The sequence below is a fragment of the Corvus hawaiiensis genome, chromosome 10 (genome assembly GCF_020740725.1).
Source record: "Corvus hawaiiensis isolate bCorHaw1 chromosome 10, bCorHaw1.pri.cur, whole genome shotgun sequence".
In the NCBI taxonomy this organism is placed as follows: Eukaryota; Metazoa; Chordata; class Aves; order Passeriformes; family Corvidae; genus Corvus; species Corvus hawaiiensis.
Genome location: NC_063222.1, coordinates 18225007 through 18248550, shown reverse-complemented (window position 1 = coordinate 18248550; position 23544 = coordinate 18225007). Strand labels below are relative to the sequence as shown.

The 23544-nt window shown below is 45.7% G+C and overlaps 1 protein-coding gene and 1 long non-coding RNA gene across 3 annotated transcripts in view; one reads left to right on the top strand and one right to left on the bottom strand.

Moving 5' to 3' along the window:
* Positions 1-2328: 2328 nt before the first annotated feature.
* LOC125330722 lies at positions 2329-23359 on the bottom strand. The gene is made up of 8 exons (XR_007205694.1): positions 23273-23359; positions 22610-22727; positions 19859-19954; positions 16758-16906; positions 15502-16673; positions 7749-7898; positions 5367-5468; positions 2329-4895 (listed from the first exon to the last, which is right to left on the bottom strand). It is a non-coding gene; the product is annotated as an uncharacterized LOC125330722 (long non-coding RNA).
* The window catches only part of LOC125330721 (LIM domain containing preferred translocation partner in lipoma), a 333960-nt gene continuing 333767 nt past the window's right edge, over positions 23352-23544 (top strand). For both annotated transcript variants that reach the window (XM_048314233.1, XM_048314227.1), the window contains exon 1: positions 23352-23447. The gene's annotated coding sequence lies outside the window, so the exon portion shown is untranslated. The remainder of the gene's footprint in view (positions 23448-23544) is intronic.

Below are 23544 nucleotides of genomic sequence, written 5' to 3'. Positions count from 1 at the left end.
TAGGGACATGGTTTAGTGGCAGATCTGGCAGTGTCAGGTTAATGGTTGGACTCAATGATCTTAGAGGTCCTTTCCAGCCTTAACTATTCTATTCTATTCTATTCTATTCTATTCTATTCTATTCTATTCTATTCTATTCTATTCTATTCTATTCTATTCCTCCCATCTCTGTGCTTTTTGCTCAGGCCAGTGCAGCTGCTACAGAGGACTTGGCTGTACTTCACTTGTGTGCATAAAGCCCTGCCTTGCCCCGCAGGCCTCGAGCTGCCGGCACTGGAGCAGTGTGAGATCCTTTATTGCTCAGACACTTTCAGTCTCGCCGGGCTCAGGATGGGTTTGATCTCCGGGCTGCTCTCTCGGACCCTGTGCCTTTGCTGCAGCGCTCCTTTGTGTCTAACGCCGGAGCCGCTCAGTGCGCGGCGGCTGTCGCTGCCTCTGGCTCTGCTTTTTGAGTCACTGCCGTCTCTCTGCTCCTCCGGCCTCTGAGCCCTTTCATCTTGCCCCGCAGCGCACTGCAGCCGCCTTCTTTCATCTTCTCCTCTCTGCCTGTGGGAATGCCCTTTCGGAAGCTGCGCTCTGCCTCATCCCAGTGGCTCTTTGAGGAGCCCCTGTGCAGGGGGGCACGTTGCTGCTGCATGCCGTGTGACAGTGCCACCTTGCCGAGCCCCACACCGACCCACGCCGTGCCGGCAGCGACCGCTCTCTCCTGCCTGAGCCCCGGGAAATGACCGCTCTCCCCCGTGCCTCTCTTTCTGTTCCTGGCTTTCATCTGTCTCTTTGGCTCAGGCCAGAGGCTGCTGTGTGTGACAAGCCTGACGGTGCCACGACAGCCTGGTCTCAGCTGGGAATGCTGCCGTAACGCAGATAATAACCACAGCGCTGGGAGCCCTGTCCCCGCTGTAAGCCCTGCTCTGCCCCTCGTCTGCACAAACCCCATCTGCCTGTCTCTCATGTCCACTGCTTAGAGAGAAGGGAGCCCTCCCAGGGAGACAGTCTGGGTTGTGTCATTCTTCCTGCACCTCTGCGGGAACACTGAAGACTAAAATGTGGCTATGTTTTACTCCCAGCATCAGGGTATCTTGGTCCCGTGTTGGAGGCAAGGGGTAAGCTGTGGCTACATCCACCCGTGACCTGGCCGGCAGCCTGGGAACCACCAGGAGCAGCAGCTGGGGTTTGGGACAGCACTGGGATGCTGCTAAGTGGGCTCCTATTGCTCCAGGTTCTCTCCAGGTTCCCAGGGAGCTACCGAGCATCTGTGACTTATCCCAACAGCTTGCAGGGGGCCAGACTCAAGGAGAGCCATACCCTGTGGGAAGGGAAAGTCCTAAGCACAGAGGACCACCACAATCGTTTCCTCATAAAGCTTGCAGCCCTCAGGAATAATGTTGTATTCTCTTGAGTGGCTCCTGCAGGGACTTTATCTATGCCCATTCACCACCACAAGGTCTCATAGGACCAAACCCCCGCAGCAGCCTTGCACTGAGTGTCCTCTCACCCTCTGGGTGGCCCAGGGATGTCCCCAGTCTGTGCTGTAAGCAAGCATGGGGAGAGTGGATGGAGACAGGGAGTCTCTGTCCTCTTCCTCCAGCACCATGTGTCAGCCCATTGCGCTGGAAAGTGGTCTATTGATCAAGATCCACTGCCAGTTATTTCCCGGAGAAGCATGTAGTGATTGAAGAAAGGTTTCTGCCTCTGAGACGTATTTTTCCCCCTGGAGCAGTGCACTTATCTCCTGTTCCACTACCAGAACAAGAAGGAAGGGCATAAGCCAGCCCAAGGTTATCATTGTCTTATAAAAGGCAATGTTGGAGATGGTCAATGATGGGCATCAACTGGAGGACCTTAATCCCCGCTCATCCCATTTTGACAATAAAATCACATGTTTTTATAATAAAAGCTTCCACCTGGAGAGTTTGATGAAAAGCACAGGGAAGTGTTGGTTCTAGGCAGGAATTTGCTCTACTATTCTGCTCCTCAGGAGCTTTCATAAGTAGGTTTCTTTGCTACCACAACAGAAAGAACACCCCTTTCATAATGAATTGCCTTCAACTACCATTAGCCAAGCTTAGGGGCTTTTTTTTGTTTTTGTTTTTTTAAATGTGGGAGCATAGAAAATTAAATCTCTGCTGGATTTTTTTTTTTTTAGCAATTATTTTAAGCACTGTGAATAAACAGGGAGTGTCTTACAAACACCTGTTATTTTTCCCATCGTGAGTTTGGCTGCTGCTGAACAGTCAGAAATGCTGCTCTTTATAGGATAAAGTGTGTTTGTCTGGCAGAGAAGAATAGGGTTTGTTTTCACCACAGAATAATGCACTGGCTGCTATATAAAGTGCAGCACCAACTTTTATTGAATAGGAGGCATTTAGTCCCTGGCTTCCTCCTGGTTGCTGACAGATTGGTGAGACTCAGTTGCTCCCATCCCAAAAGAGGCACCTCAGACCTGGGCAGAAGGAACTGGGGCCATTTCACTGTCAACTTCTCAACGCTTCTGGGTCTGCTGTGAATATGGACATGAGCTTCAGCATAAGAATTGATTGAGATCTAGCTCTCAGCCTTCTTCTGGAGAAATCAGAAGGTGCCAAGTCTGGACTTCTGAACTTCAGTAGGAGTAAAGTCCATCTCAAAGTCCATGTTCCCAAAACAGTGCAAAAGGAGGATCTGGAAACAGTTCTGGGAGATTCTCATGATCATCTGCTTTCTCTTTACCCCTTTTCCCCATCTCCTTGTCTGGATGCTGCAGGCTGACAGTACCATGGGGACAGGGTAAAGGTTGCTGCTCATACAGTATCGTTCAGAGCATGAGCAGAACAGCGCAGGGACCTGAGGCAGAGGGATTACAGCAGCAGTTGGTTGGCTGAGCTGACCTGATTGAGCTGACACTTCCTTCTTTTCCAGCCTTAACCTTTGCTGAAGGTTGTCACCTCCTCTCGCCTGTCCTCCCTCTGGGTGGGAGGAAGTTACAGAGCAGCTGAGCAGGAGCCTCGTGAGCAGGACATGGCCTGAAGGAAGGGAAAGAAGAGGTCAGGGGTGGCTGGTGCTCCATAGAAGAGACAAAGCACAAGGGCTGACAGCAATGGATTTGGAGCATGTACTTGGTATTACAGGTCAGGCTTGAGGTGACCTGACCAGTGACCATTCCACAGAGACAGCTGAGATCGTTTGTCCTTCTTCCCTCAGGTAGCAACCAACCACCAGCGCTGTTTTTCAAGTACGTGTCTAAAGACAGCGAGGCTCTCTAACAAGCTAAGACAAGCATCACATTAGCCCCTAGCAGGGATGATTTTAGCAGGGACACTTGCAAAGCTCTATTGTAGCCAGCCAGCAAGTGCTCTGCCTCCTGGGTTTTGCTAGTTGTTAGTACGGGAGTAGGTTTGTTACTGCATTTTCTTGCTTCTCAAGAGTTTCCCATAAATCAGAGCTATTTCTGAGGCTCAGTTAAAGACCAGAAAGAGAATGCAGGAGAGAGGTGAGGGGGCCCTGAGATTAACTTGCTCCTGTTGGTGCTTGTGCTTTTTGAGCAGTTCAGATATCCGTCTGGCCAGTTTTCTCCCTTCTCCTACTGGTCTGTTACTGGTTCTGCACTGGATCTGTGCTCTGCCAGGCTGAGGTGTCCTGAGCAGGACATGGTGAAGGGACAGAAGGGAAAGATGATGCCATGTGTGAGGCAGAACAGAGGTTTACCCACCAGACGTTCTGTTTTAGCAAAGCAGTGCAAGTCAAGCAAAGCTGCCTGGGCTCTGAAGAGCTGAGAGGGAAGCAAAGAAATCTCACCAGTTTTACTCCTGCTGTTGCTCTTTAAAAGTCTCTAGCTGAGAGCACGTAGGCAGCCAGCCTGCATTGCTCACTCTGAGCCTCTGCATGGCGAACGGGGACACTCAGGAGCCTTTGCCAACTCTTGGCTAGTGGCAGAAAGGATGTTTTCAGTGGTTAAGGTGTAAGACAGGTAGCAGAGACCAGGCTTCCATCCTGGGCGTTGTTACCAGTAAACTGTGTGTGAACAAATCCCTCAGGCCAAAATTTTCATCGCCCTGCCCTTCTGAAAATCAGGCCACAAGTTGCGTAAATATGGGTGTAGGTACCTAGCAGTAGGCAGCCAGTTTGGAACATTCTGGCTTTAATCCCTGTGCCTGAGTTACCTCATTTATAAAATGGGGATAATTCTTTGCTACCTCGAGGGATGCTCTGAAGCACAACTCGATTGATGCTGGTGAAGCATGTCCCAGCTCGCTGGATAGCTATTATTCTATACTTGACAGAAATTGGATACGGCAGAGCTGAACCAGTGCTCTTGGTGCAGTTTTCTGTGTTGCCAGTGGACAGCCTTTGAGTCACAGTTCCTCCCCTCCAGCAATGAGCCAGAGCAGACCAGGGACATTTTTGGCATTGCCACAGCTCCATGTTGCAGTTTTACAAAAATCAAGTACTCCAATAGTTCTGCCCTTGCCTGTCACTGCTCCAGGGTGCTCAGACTGGACATAGGACATGCATCTTTCCCCCTGGGGAGGGAGATGAGTTGCCAGGACACTGGGGTGTGTGTTCTGTTAGGAACAAATTGTGTTTGTATCTCCTCAAGTTTATGTGGTTTGTTTTCATGTAGCATGAGCTCAGCATTTCTGCTGCAGACACAGATGTGTGTACAAGACAATTAAAAGAGCAAATTGATTCAGAATAGCTCTGGATTTTGACACGCTTCCTCTGTCATAAAAGGATCTCTTCTTCTGCTTCACATGAGCTGCTGATACCAGGAAGTTTTCCCATTGATTTTCCAATATGAAAAAATATTTAATTCAGGCCATGACTTCCATGTCCTTTTCATAATCAGCAGCAAGACACTCTTTCCAATAGAACTGTGCTCCTTCTTCCTTCTTCCCAGCAACTTATCCCAGATACTCCTAGGAGAAACATGGATGATACATCACTTTTTGCTAAGAAACATATATTTGTATTTCAAAAACTCTAATGCCACAAGATATTTATTTGCACAATGCTGGCAAAACCTTGCACTTAGAGTCACTTCCAGATTTAAATCATAAGATGCAAAGACTAAGATTTTTTTAAATTGAAAAACACCTGCTTGGTTTTCATCTTCTGTCCTGTTGGAAACTAAAGCATAGAGAAAATCTTGGGAGAAGCATGTTATCCTAGGATTCTCTCTGGACTCACCCTCGGGGTGACATGATTTAAGTTTGGGTGCCTATCTTCAATGACAGCTGCTGTATCTTCTGAGTTTCAACCCTCGACATAATGACAAATGAACCTCCATGCCCACCTTTGCACCCAGCTGGTTTCATATCAGGCAGTTTCACTGCCCACACATAGGTTAGATAAAAGAGGAGTCTTCGACTCTTTTGCAATCCTCTTACCTCCTCAGAAACCTTCCGCAATCTGCATTGTCTTGAACAAAGGGTGAGTTAAAGATGAGTGGGATACTTCATTATAACCTCTGGCTGTGCAATGAGTCACACCTGTGATTTTGAAATGCAAAATAATAAATTAAGAGGGCAGTAGTGAGATTGAGCTGACAACCTGATAATAAAAATACTGGGCAACTTGTCAACTTCAGCTGAGTAACCAAAGAACGACACTTTCTGCCAAGCACAGGCAAATGAAAGGCTCTCTTTGCTGCACTGTTGTCATGATGTGGCCAACAGCAATGTCTAGTGGTTCAATAAAATGTAAACACTAACTATATTTTCTGGAGCCAGTTTCTCTTTTTGTCCTCATGGAGAAGGAAGGTTGGCATTCAGGAGTCTGAAGTAAAGATTGAGAGCTGGAACTCTGCCTTGTATTTATGCCAACAGAAAAGTCTCTATAACTCCGTTTACCTAAATGTAGATGACTTTATAAATGGAATTTAGAAAAGTGTAATTACTATTAGCCTGATTCTCAGAGGGAAGGCACTCATAAATATTCTCTATTTATTAATCATCATATACAGTCATTTTCCTACAGCTGTCAAACTAACTGTCAAACTCTTCTCTTCATTGACTTCACTTGCTCAGTGGTACAAGGGTGTGTGGTATGGGCAGCTACCTGGGCCAGTTCAGTGTCCACAACACTGCAAGGTCACACTGCCAGCAATTTGGGGCACAGCTTCGTGAGCCAGCTTTGCAGGAAAAGGAACAGCAAAATGCCATCCTCCCACCATCATCTGTGTTCAGCAGCAGTTTGACACCCTTTACATGGTGATGCCTTTTCCATAAAACAAAAAAACCCCAAAAAACAAAAACCCACCAAACAGAATTTGGGTAGGAATCAATACTCTTCCCTATGGAAAGAACTGAAAAAGGAAAAGACTTGTCACCCACATGTTTTCTCCTTTGGGTGACTACAGGAATAGGTATTTGCTACCAGGAAAGCCTCTGTTGTTCTGGGCAAGGAACTCGCTCTCTTTGTCTGTGAGGGGGAGGAATGCTCTCGGTGTTTCTTCGGAGAAAGGTGGGGCTGCAGCTGTGTAACTGAGATGTTCACATGGAGGTTTGGCATAACCCAAAATTGTCACCAGGACAAAAACATCCCTAAACAAAACAGAAACCTTCTCGATGGAGTAAAATCCCTACTGAAAGCCAGTCTCAGCTGTACAGAAAGCCTGTACAGAAAGCCAGTCTCAGTAACAAGGTGGCACAGCTCCTACCAGAACCAAAAGATTTCTGGACTTAAGAGTAAAAGGCAAGGTTTAAAAAACACCCCCCAAATGCTTTTTTTTTCTCTTTTCCTATTATTCCAATAAATGTGGTGTAAGGGAATGGACATTTTGGTATGAGGCAGAGCCACTGTGTTGCTTGTAAGTGGGCAAAGTACAGGTACTTATTGGTGCTCTAAGCAGGATATCTTGGCTTTTGAGCATTGCCCAAATAAAACAAAGCACAGGAGTTTTTGCCCATCATTACAACTGCACATTTAGTTTCATGATGTTGCATCTGGGCTGAACCTGTTTTCTTGGGGTGGCTTTATGACGTTGTATCCCATATCACTGCCCTATGCCCAGAAATTAATTTTTTGCCTTTTCTGTGCCTTTAAACTTAGCCCGAGAGGGGGGAGAAAAAAACTGAGCAAAACTTTCAAAGCAGTTTTGTTTCAAGGACACACAGACTCCTCTGCATCCTGCGTCAGGGAGAGCGGAGGGAAGCACTCTGCTTGCTTCCCAGCCAGCTTTAGGTTTGTTTTTTTTTTTTTCTTCAGAGGGAGACGGAGAGTTGAACTTTTCTTTTCCTGGGACTTCGATTTTTCCCTTTTTCTCTGCTGGACTGTTTTCAATATCAGAACACATCGGGACTTTTTCCACTGAGGTGGAGGCCCTGGAGGAGGGCCCACCCTGTCCCAGCTCCGAGGAGGAGGAGAGAGGCTACCTACGGAAGGACTCTGAAATTTTCCCAGGTTTCTCTCAGCAGAGCAAGAGGTTTTATTATTTAGCATTATTATCCTTTTCCCGTGTGTTTGTTAAATAAATAGTTTTTATCTCTTTCACTTTCCTCCAAGGAAAAATTTTTTTCCCGAACCTGGTGGGGGAGGGCTGGTTGTAACCTGCCTTCTATCAGAGGATATTTTCCTCCAAATTTGTCCAAACTGGCACAGATAATTAGTGGTGCCCAATGTGGGTCTCGAAGGAAAGTGAAAAACCTGTACTGATTACATTTTGGTTTGAATTTGCTGGTCCAAACCGGCACACCTGTGTATACTCTAATGTCAGAAAAATGACATTTGCAGCCGATGGGACAGTAGTGATTGAACTGCCAAGGACATACCCATTTGTACCAACTGTGAGCTGGAGGATGGCTCATGGAGTGGAGAGCTGATTTCTTTGCACCTCTGATCCAATCAGCATATTCCAGTGATGATTTTCTGTCTTCAGTTTCAGAGCTTGTAGAATGATCTGGCTTGCCAGGGACTCGACACTGAAATGACAGAGACAGATCTAGACTGAGTCTAGCTGGAAAGTGGAGCACACCATTTTTAGCAGGAAGTATATATTTTTAAATATTTCAGTGAGATAATCAACGTGTTACAGTAGCTCAGCACTGTCTTGAGGGATTTGGTGCCATAGGCAGTCTGTACCCCAGTGTCAATCACAAGCCCATGTTCATAGTACCTCCTGCAGTAGGACATGCCTGTGTCTATATTTTATAAAAAACCAGCTCCAGGTCAGGATGCCAAATTGTTCTTGAAGCAGGTGAATCTGGCAGCAAAGAAAGAGTCCAGGCCATCTTCTTGGCCATAAAGTGGTGATGGGAAGGTGAGCAGGACAGATGGTGTTTGTCATGTCAGACACTTGGCGCTGCTAATCCTCAACTCTTCTCTGTCATTTTACCCAGTGAAAACTTCGAGAGAAACCTCCACTTTCCCTGGTATGTTCATGAATTTAATCCAGTGGGACCTAGAAAAGCCAACCAGCCACATGCCCACAGCGAACAACCCTTCAGGAGGTGTCATGGCTGGCTACAGTTGCAACCTGTCTCCTCTAACTCCTCCAACTGAATGGCCACATCTTTATTTACATTCTGAGATTTGAATTCATACTCTGACCTGTGCAGTGAGACATGTCTCTTTCTCCACCACTGCTGCTTGCCAGGGAATGCACAAATAAAGCAAGGTGCTCCCTCCTGCCACCAAGGACAAAGTGCTCTTATTAGTCAATAGCTGCTGGCGAGCCCTGAAGGCTGGACATGCTTCTTGTTTCAGCAACCTGGAGTGAACATGGAAAGCACCTGGCTACAAGGGCTGTAAACAAATAGAGACTTGACTGGGAGTTGCCACATAGCACAGGAGTTTAAATGAGATACAAACCCAGGCACCTCCTATTACTAAGGAAAATGCAAGCTGCCATTTGTCTCTGCACAGTTCTGTTTTCCAGTGCCAACACACCCTGACCAGAGACAGTTTGGCATGGAGGATTCGCTGGGCCTGATGCAATGTTCCCAACCTGGGATCAGATTAGTCCTAACCCAGGATCTTATGCAAATCCAAGGCTGAAGGAAGCTTGAGAATGAAATAAGAGAAAATCCCCCTGATCAAGGTTGCTGATAAAAGCAGCCGCCTCCAGCCGGTGAGCAGCACCACCCACGGCCCGGCTCCTGTTGTGCCAGGCTGGGCAGGGGCTGGGGTGGCTAATGACAGTCCAGCACCGAGAGCCCATCAGGCAGGAGGAGAACAGGATGTTGTCCCATCCCACGCACAGAACAGCTCTATCTGAGTGAGCAGGAGGCCCTGCCAAAAACACAGACAGAGGCAGACGTGTATTCCACCATCTGTGGGGAGTCCTGGGGCAGCTGTGCTCATCTCTCAGCGGTAATGGCTGTGTGGAGGGGCTGAGTGTAGGCACTCTTCATTTTTCTGGGCTTGCTAGATATCCTCTGTTCAGTGCATTATGTATCTGCTTTCTAGTGTGGACAAGATTTAGGAGTTAAGAGGGTCTCCAGGGTGCCTGTATTTCCTACCTGCTTACAGACAGTACTCACAGAGTGTTTGTTGTGGTGTACCTTCACTTAGAAGGGATTTACTGTAGTTATCCCAAATATTAGGAGTGGAACTAGGTCCCACAATTTGTTTCACACCAATAAATGCCATTCAAACGGCAGCAACTTCTCTCCCCTGCTCTTGATGCACAGGGTACACACTGCAGCGAAGTAGAAAGTGCCGCAATTGCAGAAACAACTTCTAGTAGCCACTGTGATCCCTGATAATTACTCTTCTTAACCTCCCCTGGTGCCTTACAGATGCTTGATGGCTGCTCAGCAAAGCCAACTGCGTGTCCTACCTGTGCAAGACTCTTGGTATCTGGTATCAACGTGACTAAGATCGACTTGCAGGTTCCGTCACTTACCATTCCCAAGAAACTTTCTCCTGGAGGCAGTCAAGGCACAGGGCTGCCATGGCAGGTATTTTGCCCAATTAAGCAAGTGAGCAGTGCTAAGTGGCTGGTTGACATTTAGAGCAGAGCAGAGCAGAGGAAGACAGACTGGGGGGAGATGTTGCAACCTTGTTTGTGTTGGCAGTGGATGGGGTTGCGAAAAAGCCCTAAGAGAAAGTAACAAACAAAGGGTGTGTCTTGAAAGGAGGTTGAGTTCAGAAAACTTTGCACAATGTGCAAGCAACACGTGCAAGAGCCAGGTGATTCAGAGCTGCCTTTCCTACGCTCTTGTGATCTAAATCCCCCAATAAAAAGGACTAGTATGTGCAAATCCAGCAAGAGCCTCCTGGCCTCTGGACCTGGTTTTCCAGGAAGAAAACCTGGCCCTGTTGTACAGAATGACACACTGAGGTGCAGCACAGGATGTTTTTAGGTTGTGTTTAGAGACTCAGGGACTGTTTAAGATCAGACTTGGAGGTAGTGGCCCAATATTTTAGTTTTCATGTGGCTGAGTTTCTTCTAACATAAAGCTCCTCTTTACATTGCCTCTTGTAAGTCAACCATTGTAAGAATATTTCAGATTCTTTCCATTAGATTGTTTTGTTCTGGGTTTTTTTTTTCAAAATAGGAAACAGCTTTTGTTTGCTTGGGGGAGAGGAGGGTTAGCACTCTGTGTGTGTGACGCTTTCACAGAATCACAGTTTGAGTTGGAAAGGACCTTAAAGATCATCTAGTTCCAGCCCCCCCTCCATGTGCAAGGTACCACCCTCTAGGCCTGGCTGCACAGGGCCCCGTCCAACCTGGCCTTGGACACTTCCAGGGACACTTTAAGAAATATTCTCTCAGTCCAGGCCTCTAGAAGAGCACAGCAGGCAGAATCAGCAGTACCTATTGGTTACAGGGAAAATGTACTTTGCAGCTTCTTTCGGAGCGAAGTGCAAGTGTACTTGTTCCTTCGTTTGACCATACAGTGTTAATTACTGCTCCACTGCTGTGGGAGCACTCCCATAAAACACTGCTGTGTTACTTTACCGTAAATTTTTCTGAGCCCATTTTATTTCCTGGGAGGAGTGCTTATAAGATCAACATGAGTTTTTCAGTCCCTTTGGGGACCTGTTTAGAGGTCCCTCATTGCTTTCACCATTATGGACAGCCTTTCACCCCATCTTGCATGGCCAAGAGGAGATCACACAGTGGTGCTGACTCAGTGCTACAGAGAGGGGTTGTGTCATGAGGCACTGATGAGGCGAGATGAGGCAGTGATGTCATAAGGGTGGAATCTGCATATCCTGTTGGAATAAACAGATAAATGCCAAGTCAAGCTCCTCCATCATCTCTTGCATCCTTAGATTTTTTCACCATCTTGTTTGTGATTCAGCCTTTGAGGCACCTGGTATTTGTCTGGTTTTTTCCCACCACTGAATCATGGTCTCATTTGCACATTATCCCTTGCCTGAATTTCCCCAATCAGTGTCTAGACACAGATATCGCTGCTTTGTGAGGAATACAGGTGGAAAAGCATATTTTTATTCTTGAGGATCTCAGAAGCTTTTCTGAGAGGCAGAAAGTTTGCTCTCTTATTTGAACAACACACAGACTATCAAAAATCAGACCACGGCATGGGCAGAGATAGGAACACTGTGTAGGAAACACAGTACTCAGATAGGGCAGCCAACACTGTGCTCTTCTGTGTCTTAGTCTCTATAAATCAGGCAGATGTCTCGCAGGCAGCAAATAAGGTCTACAGAAAGCACTCAAATCCAGTGAAAGAAGAAACTTTATGAATCAGCATGGTGTGTATGGAGGTCAGCGAGGAGGAAGGCAGAAGGACATTAACATGAGAATAATCATTTATTAAAACACTGCAGCCCTGAGAAAGAAGAGCAGGAATTGTTGATTTCAGAGATCATGTGTAACAACTGCCAGACAGGGGACTTCCCTTCTTCTCTACTGGAGTATGACCTCCATTCATACTTCGGCTGCTCTGGTTTATAGCTGTATGTTGTAGCTCTAAACCCCTTAGAGCCGAGTTCGTCTGCAATATTTTTTACGTAAAGCATTATTTTAACAGCTTCCCTACATGGACTGTGTGCAGTTCTTTGGGGACAAGGCCATTTTTCAAAGTTAGTGCTGCAGAGACAATAAAAAAGAGCGAAAAGAGATTAGAGTTTTGACTCTTACTATATATCAGGGAAATCTTACTGGAAACCTCAGACAGATGCACAGTAAAAAGGCTAAGCATGCTGCTTCTGTGATATATTTGCCTGAAATTGCTAGAAGACTCATATAACTTTTCCCTGTTTGCACTTGAGAAACAGATCGCTTCACTTCTTGATCCAAAGTTTGAGCAGTTCATGCTTGAAAAACTGCAAACCAAGGGGCATTGGCTGATAATCATGTAATTGTGCTGCTTTTTTGTCCTTTTTTTTTTGGTGTATGTTGACAGCACATAAATCATTGTAGCTTTCCAGATAGTTATATTGGTAGAGCTCTGCTCCCAGGATTTAAAGGCGAAGTCTTGCAACGTGAGGACTGAACATCAGCTGAGCCATGGCCACTATCACTGTCAGCTTAGCTGATAATAAAAGGAGGTTAATCCAAACTGCATCGACTGCAGGCCTGTGTACAGCAAAGTCACACTGGCTTTGTTTATTACAGGCTAAGAGGAAGCACATGGACAGTTACCACAGCTCAGCTAATATATGGTAAGTTGCTAAGCTTGTAAGCCTTGAGTCCCTATTTTCTGAGTCACATCTGACACAGGAAATGGAAGACAATAATTAATGAGATATGGCTATACAATAGAGAGAGATGGTGAGATAACCTTATTACATATTTCACTGGATCTTTTACCAAACAGATGATAGACTCGTTATAAAGGGTGCACAGAACAAAGAGAACATTGACATTTAAAGAGATTCTGCTCCGGAAAGCAGCCACAGAATTGGCATGATGGGTTTCCGTGACTTTTATGTTTGGCTTTCGGGTGAAGGAACAGCTTTGTGTCTATTAGACCTGCAAAGTGTTGCAATGTGGGAGTTACACTGATTTTTAGTCTGATGAGATTTTGGTCTTGAAGTATGCTTCTGTTCCTTCCTCCATCTCTTTTTTCCTTCTTTTTTTCTTTTTTTTTTAACTTCATTTTCCATGAAGACCAGCTAGCAGCAGCTTTTGCTCCACTGTTTTCTTTGTTTGTTTATTCTCACTTGTTCACAGGGCAGGGCTGCTTTTCCCACTATGCTGTGGCAGCTTCAAAGCTGCCTTCACACAAGCTTATACCACCCTAGTTTAACCAGTGTGAACTTTTGCATTTGGTGATCGACATCAGTTGTAGAATGTCTTATCCTTATTCATTTACAAACTCTTCTAACCAACCAGGACTGAAAAAACAGCTCTATTGATACTAAAATAAGAGTCTCTGCACAGCCTTGTGCCCTGATTTAGTTAAAATTTCTTAAAACTGCTCTCTTTTAAATTAGCGCCCTTGACTATGCACTCGATACGTCAGAAACATCATGCCAGGGTTGTACAAGCTATTGAGTTTTATCCTCAGTGATATACTCTAAAAGCCTTTGCTTTCAATGAGCCTGGAAAGTAAGAATTTAAATGTTTGTAAGCTTGAAGTCTGTGAGTGCACTGGTGGAATCAAAGCAGTGGAAATATTAGACTAATACATGGGGTGAGACAAAACCACATCTGGCTCTGTGTCACCTGTCTCTGGCAAAGCACCCTCGGCAACCCTGAGTGACTTTGGGAGCAGTGGGTGCTGCCTGGTTGCATTTGGGATCACTTGGAACGTGGTGTGTTTAAAGTTAGCGTAAGTCTCATAAAAACCTGTAGGTAACACCCAAACAAAAGGCTGCGCTGAGGCCATTTTGCACTTTCTGAAATGTTTCTCAGAATCTGGGTTTACAGGAAATTGCAACTTTCCGGTCTGATTCAGGAAAACATGAAATGTCAGGTTTTTCTCTGGAACAGAGATTTCAGCACTCATTCAGCCCAGCCAGCAGGTGAGGAGAAGCTTAACAGCAGCCCATGGAGTTAGTGCCCACCACAGTAATCCCTTGAGCAAAGAGCACATGAGGCTGGTAAACTCTGAAAGGGAAGTCAGAATGACCCTAACAGAAAACCTTTCCTAAAGGAAACCCCATCTGTTCAAGCTGGCATGGAGGAGTGTTCTCAGGAGGAGCGTTCTCAGGAGGAGCGAGATGCAAAGTTCAAGGGAACTGCCTGTGAAGACACATGGTGACGGCGCTGGGTTATATAATGTGCCTCGGTGTGAGGAAGCTCTTTGTTCTATTTACAAATCCCTGTATTACTGACAAGGAAACTTGGGTGGCTGCCCTCCAAAGACAACAATGAAGAAAGAAAGAAAGGTGGGTTTTTCTTGTCTTGCAGCTCCCATAAATCCCCTCCTATTCTTAAGTGTGATTTTTAAAATTATTTTTCTTTCCCCCATGTATAATCCCATTGCAGGTTTTACAAGTGTAATTACAAAGCAATTAAATGTGGGAGCAGTGAAGAAGACTGCACCAAGGAACACTGAGCCTATTTGTTTGAAAACTCCACAGGTGCTGGTTACAACTTGGAAACACCAAGGTTATTGTGTCTGAAGAGTATTGTTTCATCCACAAAGAGGTCAAATACCGGAGAACATTCTTGGATATTATGTTAGATTTAAGTGAGACTTGTTCCTCAAAGACTACCTTATAAATCAGCTTATCTGATACAAAAGCTCCCAAACCCTGAGAAAACTCAGGGTGAGATTGGAACACCAAGCGAGAGGATAGAGCAGAGGTCACAAAATCATGAATAATGCAGAGTAAAGGGATAGAGAATGAATAATCACTCTTTTCTATAGCATGAGAATACTGATTTTCATTAGAAAACAATCACAATCATTTTTCTCTGCAGAAATGGGCTCTTATTAAATAGACCCCTCTAAGTCAATCTCTGGGACTCTGCCTCTACCATTCACTTTTCTGTACTCCTCAGTAAATATGTGGACTGAATGGTGTAGAGCTGTAATGTCCTCTGGGAATAATAACCCTTGGTACCTGTCACTAAACCCATTCTATATTTTTGCTGGTGAACAGTTTGGCTGTAGACTAGATGCTGTTCTTGTATTCACTGAAAAATTTATTTTGTGAGATTTTCATCATTAGCGAATAACAAGTTCCGTTTAATTTCCTGGGTGCTTTGGGGCAAAAGGCATTTATTTGGTAAAAGCACATTATAAAGAACTACAAGGTTGGGATAGTCCTTCCAAGTCTCGCTCAAACTCCATTTCAGACACCAGGAGTCCTTTATCTCAGCTCTCTATCTAGGAAAATATTTACCCATTATAATGACCTAATCACAGGAAGGGGCCAGGGCCCAATTTTCTCATTTGCCTGCCTGTATCATCGTGGGGTGAGGCTTGATGCAGGGTGTGTACCAGTCCCAGACCCCTGTGCAGAGCCAGCAGTTGGTGCTCAACACCAACAGCGTCAACCAGTGCAATGCTCTGGGTGCTCTCAAATGCTGCCTGGTGATATTCAGCTTCTCCATCAGTGCCTTCCTACCATGTGAGCAGCATAGCCACCTCATCAGGAATCTCTGGAGCAACATGGATGTGGCCAAAGCAAGGCCAAATAGGTTGTTCTTCCTACCTGAATGTAAAGAATGAGTGAAAGATCTTAACTGAAAGGCACTGGAACCATTCTGCTTAGGACAAAAGCAGAGTAGGAAAGAGCCCAGAAGAAGTCATGGCCCTTCACAGAGCTGCTGTGTTTCCACAGGTGAAGATGCAAGCTGATCTCTCTGTAATAAGATAGGGTGGGAAAGGTTATATTATTAGGTTGCTTGTTGCCTTAAACCCTCCTTCTCTGTAATGCTAAATAAAACAAATGCTTCAAGGATATAGGTCATTATCCCTGATCAGCTGCCTAAAGGGAGGAAACAGAGGGTGGTAAACAGCTGACACATGGGTGTAGCCAGCTTTTGATTTAATAGTGGGGAAAAGTGGCATTTTTCAGTCTATGCTTGGGAGGGGTGAGATGTTGAACAGGTGAGATGGACCTTCAGAAGTTCTGCAAATGCTGGACCTTGTGGCTGAAATGTAGGCAAATACCAACTGATTTTTTTTCCTCTTTTCCCTGCAGTAGGTGTGGGACTAAGAAACACAGGTGACACCAAAATGGCAGCTTCTCTGAAGCTTTGAAGCCATTTGACTCTTTCTAAAAGCTCTGTGTAGATCGGGTATTTGTAAGCATATTGCTTCAGGCTCACAACCTCAGCCAGCTCTTACTAGGAACATTATCACATTCCTGGAGCTGTGGTGGCTGTAGTGTGTCTGTAGCATCAGATACTTGAAGTGTTCTGAGAAAGGAGACAGAATACACAGAATTGACCCAGAATATAGGTGACTCTGACATCTTGAGGACTTGCCAAGGCACCAATGAGATCCTAAGGTTTCTCCACTGCAGCCACAAACTAAGTGTTCTCAGGTTAATACTCTGAAGGGAAGATGGTGCTTCCAGTGCACGTTTACTCTCAAATTGTCCACTAGATTAGAGACAATTTGGAAGAGATCTGTGAGCAATCTGGTTTAGCTCTCTGCAGACATTCCTCTCCAGCCACAAGCAGCTCATGAGCAGTTTGAGCCCAGCTCCAGTGCCAGGGATCTGTCACCTCACTGGCAGCGGGGCTGGGCTGTCTCCTTGGTGATCCAAGTTTTTGATGGTGTGAAGAAATGCACATTCAGGGATGGCTGAGCCCAGGGATACTGAGGTGCCCTGCATTGACTCTGTGTCCCAAAGTCGGACGGAGCAAATGGAGTAGCCTGTGGGCAGAGAAGCTCTTGGTCAAGGTCAAACACGTGGGTTGAAATGGGTCTATAAAAATTCTTCAGTCAGTCCATACTTACGTGCTGTAAGGTGATATATGGAGTTCTGAGGGTAACTAATGGAGGTAAGGAGTCCATCACTTTCATAGCCTGGTGTGATCTCCCAGAGGTTAGGAAGGGCTGTTGTCTCCTTTTATAGATGGTGCACTGAGGCACAAAGCTCCAGAGTACTGGGGAGAAACATGTTGGACAAATGTTTCTCATTAAGAAATGTTTATTTGTCAGACATGATTCCTTTCATGTAGTGTGTGTGGGAGTGTATCCATTTTAGCAAGATACTCTAGGAAATGTTTTCTTGGACTCAGCATGGACTTTCTGGCCAAAATGATCCTTTGCTGTGGCATGGTCATTCCTGGGCTGGCTGGGAGTCTGTAGGTCAGATCGTGGAGCTGAGGCTGGCAAGATGGGGAATTAAAACAGGGAAAACTGGTTCTCAGTCACTTTTGGCACTGTGATTTGTTTTTCATTGCATGCTTTTTGTCCTTTATTACAAGAGAGAAAGTCCTCCAAAATGTGGAGAAGTCCCATTTTTGTCACAGTAGAGATGGGAAAGATTCCAGACTCTCCAAGATATTGGCAAATGGTGGAAGCTTTTCCAGCTCAGTTCAAGCTGCAACTTTCCCCAAGTCCCACATCTGTTCTGTTGCAGAGCTGCATACTTAACCCTGGTTTTCTGCATAGAAAATGATGTAAATAAAACTATTTGCTTTTGAAAACTATTACTGCCTAATCACCTAGTGGAGAAAGGGCAAAGCTGGCAGCCAGGAACTGGAGACCCAGCAGCCATGTCCTCTCCTTTTGACTTCATTGTCCTCTGTTTACAAGCGGGTATGTCAGACTGGTCACACCTCTCAGTTCTCAAGGCAGTTGTTTTCCAAAGCAAATACTTCTCTTTACATCATTTTCTTTGTATGTATCTTTAGTATAAACCAAATTGACCTCTTGCTTTTTCAAGGCTTTAAATAATTTAGGACCTTTGTAGGAGGCAGATAGGTGTTTTGAAGCACTCCACGGAGGACACCTCCTGAGCCAGCAAATCCAGAGCTTTGCTGTTGCATAGGGCACTGTCTGATGGCACTATGGGATTTGGGCTACCTAGTCCTCTGGGAACATCCACCTCAAGTTACTCATCCTTGCAATTACCAACTGCACAGCTTTTGATTTCTTAAACTCTTCTCATCAATCCTGTTCTTTGCTCAAGTCTGCCCAAAGGCTCAGAAAGGGAAATGGAAATGTCCAGGGGTCAAGCACAGAAATCAAGTTTTGTTCAGATGAAAACTATCAAGAGAGAGTGTGCTACCTTTGAGCAGGGAGGCCAGAGGGTCATTGGCTAATTTTGCAGTCTTGCCACAAAACTCCTCTTGGATCTGTTGTTCAATGCAGCTCAGACTGATTTTCATCCAGAATAGCTCTTCATATTTTAATTTTGGTTTCCTTTTTTTTTTTTTTTTTTCCATTGTGAATTATTTATCCTGTGTTTCACCAAGGGAATCTAATTTTCTCATCTTCTCCCTTCCTAATATTTAAGATCTCTCTAGGTGTCTCCATAATACACCCATGTTCCCTGATGGAAGAGGTTATAGGAAAAATCCACAGTTGGCATTTTTAGCTTGCAGAGATAATATTTTTGTGGCTGTATACATTTCTGTGTGCTGGAACTCTATTTACTTTAGCAGAAGAGCCCGTAAGATTGATGAGAGAAGCAACATATTTAAAATATATGTTTTCCAAATGTGTTAATGACTCTATAGGCTATAGGTCCCTGTGGAAATAAGAGGCATTCTTTTAATAACAATGGAGCGCATCCAATTTTTCTTCCTACTTAAGTTATTTCCAGCACATTCACTAAAATACTACCAGATTCAATAATATTTGTCTCTTTCTTGGCTTCTTACATACATAGCTTTCTTCCATGACAACAAGTCCAAGATATTTTGGAGCCAAAGCAGGAATGATGATGTGTTTTTGTTGTTGTTGTTCTTCTAACCAGCTGTCTCTGCTCATCTTGCTGTCACTAGGAGAAGACATCTGCTTAGTAGATTCAATATTTTCACTTTGATTCTCAACAGGGAGGTCAGAGCCCATGCAAAAATGTCCCCCAAAATATTTGTTACCACAAACGTTTCTTTTAAGACTGAGGTACTTTGTTTATTTAGTGTAGGCTCCATAAAGTATTTAACTGATTCCCTTCCTGTAAAGCAAAGCACTTATGATTTCAATGCTAAAATCTGGACATGAGACATTTACCATCAGTGAGATACTGTGCAAGATATCAGATGGTCTAAAATACAAAGTCTAGTGGCTTCTGCTTTAATTATATCACATCATTTTGATGAGATACTAGAAGTTTGCTTTTTTCCCCCCACTAAACTGAGACCCAGAAAGTGAGGATTGTTAATGAAGTTATCAACTTCTTTACCAATTCTTTGTGTTAATTTCATCAAAGTTCATTAGAGAAAAGGAGGAGTGCTAGTAATGGTTTGGATGTGCCAAAATGCTTCAGGCAGTTCTTTCTTCTAGGCAATTCTCCTTCCTCATTAACCAAAGATCCAGTCTAGCAAAACACTTCAATCCTTAAATCTACCCTGTTCAATGGAACGCTTAAACCTAAGCTAAAATCTCTCTGGGCTCAAATTGGATTTAAGCATGTCCTTAAAATGAAGTATGCTACACTAGCACATTGCTCAACTGGAATTTAGCAGTTTTACAAATCTTTACCATTCCTGAGGCACAGGCAGCTATGGCCTAGACTGTAGATGGAGCAGAGCAGGGAGCATGGCCTGAAATACGTGCAGGGAGGTCTATACTTCCCTGAGCTACCCCAAACTCACCATGGCCAACAGTGAAATGATATGGAATTAGACAGGACTGATGGCCAGGTAAAACTGAGCATCTTGTTAGCCACTTGCAACTCCAAAATGTGCACAGAGATGGAGGGTTTGATGATGGTTGCTATCTCTGACACACTCACAGAAAATTGGGGAGTTTGTTGGAAATTGTATTTCTCATCAGTGAAGATTCCCTTGGGGTTTTGGCCCAGTCTCAATTGCTGTCAGAGATCTGTGATTCACTCAAGCCTGCTCAGTACTGTATCTTGCATTCCTGTCTGGGTGCAAACATACCTGCAAAGTGGGGAATGACAAAGCTTGGCCCACTGCTGTTCCCAGATTCCTTCCACCAGGCAGCACACCAGCGTCTCTCAATCAGGAACAATCATCCTGTTTGGAAATTAGTCAGACTTGCAGGATGAGTCTTTTCTCTCCCGTCTGCCTGCTATCCATGCTGGTGTTTCCTCATTCCTTCCCCAGTGCCACAGGAATGCTATTGCTGTGAGCTCAGATTTTGCATGTGTTTCCAGGAATACCCGCTGGAGACTGAAGGGTCAAGTGTGACACTGCATGTCTTGGTGGAAACTGGCGTCCTCCTGGCGAGGCGGCTGAAAAGTGCTGTGGTTTGGGGCAGAGGAGTCTCCAGTTGATCTAACACTAATTGCATCTGATCTTTGTCTGTAAATTAGGTGGCAGCTCTCCCAAAAACACATGCTTAGTGTGTTTTCCAGCCTCCTTGGCTTTTACCCACAGAAAAATTAGTTCACCAGGTGGGTGACTTTCCTGTTGTTCTAGAATTGTTGCTACTGAGGGAATATGTCAGTTCCCCACAACTTCATCTGATTAGGAGCTGAATTGCAGCAAAAGTGACTTGGATTAGAGATAAAGAAAACGTATCCAACTGTGAAGCTCTGTAATGGATCCTCTAGATATTCTTATGAGCAGGGTAGGTGGACCCCTGTCCGGTATGGTTTAGGTGGTGCTGCTCCTGCTTTATGGCCTGAGATGGATTTCCTGTGGCTTCCTAAGGGCTCTTCCCATTCTGAGTTTTTGTTTTTCGATTTTTGTATCTGAAATCTCACTGAAGAGACCCAAATTCTGAAGAGCGAGATTTCACTTGCTGACTTCTGGAAAATTTGCACAGAATGGGGTCTGATAGGAGGTAATGGTGTGTCATTCCCTGCTCTAAACCGTGTGCTTCAGGTTTCTAAGGGCTCCTCCAGACATGGGAAGGTGAACTGACTGGTCTAAAGTCACACAACACAGGGAAAGTAGGAGCAGAAGCCAAGTTTCCAATCTCCTAGTCATGCACCTTAAATGCTAAAAAATTTAATTTCCTTGAATTAATACTTGCCCAGGCTGACTCCTGTATTCCTGCTTCCTGACCGGCCTATGCAATGTCAGACATTTCAGTCTTTTGCTGTTTAATTCATTTTGCTGCTATGGTGCAGGGTGTGGTAGATATTACCAAAGGAATGATTGTATGTTTGCCAGTATTTTTGATTCTTTCCAGGCAAAGAGCAGATTTTCACAGCCAGGCTCAACACCTTGAATTTTCTACTTTCATTTCCAAAGTGTGTGATATTGGTCATGATAGGAAACTGAAAAAAAACCCAGAAAATTCATGCTGCGTTTGACAAGGCAGTGACCGTTCTGGGCAGCACGTTACAAGGGTAATGGGCTGCAAATCAAACTTCTGCTGCTGTGCTGCAGAGGATTAGTCACAGTTCATCTACCAGCAAAATGGAGGTAGCAGTAGTTGCTATCTCAAACTCTGGAGGCTCAAAGCTTAAAACTTTTGGGATCATTTAAAGGAGGCTGCCGTGGATGGGCACAGTATTCTATCTTCTGTTAACAGCACTGGAAAATTTCATAAGCTTGATGGATAAAGAAGCAATAATTTTTGGATATGGGACAAGGAAAATATTTGACCACTGGTTTTCTCTGAAATACTAAATGGAGAACACTTGTCTCTCATCAGTGGGCCAAAGGGCTTTTTTTTTGTGTTCATATACTTCCCCTAGATACTAGCTGACACAACACAAGGGCTGTTGCAGATCTGCAAGAAAACTTGAAGAAAAAAAAACCAAAACAGGCAACAGTTCCTGTGTGTATCTGCCATTGAGAGCTCCACTATGCTGAGGTTGACAGACATGGGTGCCAGGAAGCCCCTGGTGATGACCACCTGCTCCTGGTGGAAGAAAATCCCACTGTGAGTTGTCCTCGGGGTGCAATGCAGGAGCATGACCTCGCAGCCCAGTGGTTGAAACACTCAGCTGGAAGGAGACAGGTGAAGTGTAGGTTCAGGGAACTGAACCTGGGTTTACAGGGCCTCAGGGGAAGGCTTTGGCTGCTCAGCTTGAGCTGCTGCTATGGTCTCTTCCATCTGGAAATCAGCCGTGCCCGTGTCTTTCACAAGAGGCCATGTTCACAGAGCACTGCTGGCTCTCTAGGTAACACCTATGGAACGGGGCCCGGGTGACTCATGCACCGTTCGGGTTTGGTTTAGGATCTCAGCAGGGTTCAAACACCGGGTAGGTGGCTAGGACAAGGCTGGGGTATTTCTAGTCATAGTCCTAATGCTGTGGCCGTGACTGCTCACGCAGATTTAGCTGCAGTGCTTCTAAGGAGAGAATCTGGCTCTGGCAGGCCTCTGTTCCTGGGGGGAATTTAGCACGGGGCCAGTGCAGGACATCAAATCAACCCCAGATGGGGGGTTTGCACTGAGGACTAAATTTGGGAAATGCCACACTTTCCTTTCTGAGGGGTCTGCCAGGGTGAGGCGAAATCTCTTGGGGTCTCCGATTGGGAAGTACACTGGTTTTGGCAGCCAGGGAAGGTGGAGAGAAGCTGAATCACAATTCTCTGCTGCAGCTTCTTAAGTCTTTTAGGCACTTATTGTCCTTTCTTTGTGTCCAAACGAGCAATCTTGCCCTCCTGGGGCTGTCAAGCACTGACTGTATAAGATGTAAACATCTTCTGAAAGCACACACCAGAGCCCTTTATTTTAAAAATGAAATACATTTGAAGTGCCTAAAAACTCACCCAGAAATCTCTTTCCAAATGAATTAGGCTTGGCAACGCTCCCCTCCACAGCCTGAACACAATGTAACCCTTCTGTCTTCCAGTTCTCTTCAGGGCAGATGCAGACACCGAACAGCTACTTAAAGGGTAACATTCCATTATAAAAACAATCACACTCAACATCCCAATTTATTTTAATTGCAGTCCTTAGAAATAGCCACAAAACAATCAAACAGAAAGCAATCAGAAAATAGTTTCCCTTCCCCCTCGCCTTAGTATTCTCGACAAGTTTTGTTTTGAATATGTGAGAAGGCAGCTCCTTTGGAACTCTCAGCACCTTTTACCTCCCCTCACCTTGTTCTTCGCCCCAGCTGGGGAAGAACAGATTAAAAGTTGGTTGGAGAAGCACCCAAAGAATCATAAGTAGCCCTGGACAAATCTTCCCTGTGAAAAATTGGATCCTGCAAGGCACAGGGTGCGTTTCTGTGTCTAAGGCTCCCTTGGCTCCGGGATGCAGAGCAGGAAGGTGATGCTCACAGGGTCGGGGCCGCCTCCAGCCCCGCTCCCCTCCCGCCCAGGTACCGGGAGCCGCTGCCGCCCGCCCCCCCCCCCCCCCGCCAGCCGCGGCGCAGCCCCCTCCCGCCGTGCGGCCGTCCCGGCCCCGGCCCCGGCCCCAGCCCTTACATGGACAAATCTGCCTGCAGGGAAAGGCAGGAATTTGGGCCCTTGACGTCAGCCGCGGGCAGAGCGCGGCAGCCCGGCAGAGCGGGAGGCAGCGGCCGCCGCTTTCGCTTTTTGTTTCGGGGCCGTCCCGCCGAGCTCGGGGCCGCCGGCCGCCCCTCCCTGCGCCCCAGGGGAGGTAAGGGCCGGGGGGGGGGGCGCGGACGGAGGGATGCGGGAGTGCCGCGGCCAGGGGGGATGCGGAGGGGCTGCCGGACCGGAGGGAGGGATGTGCG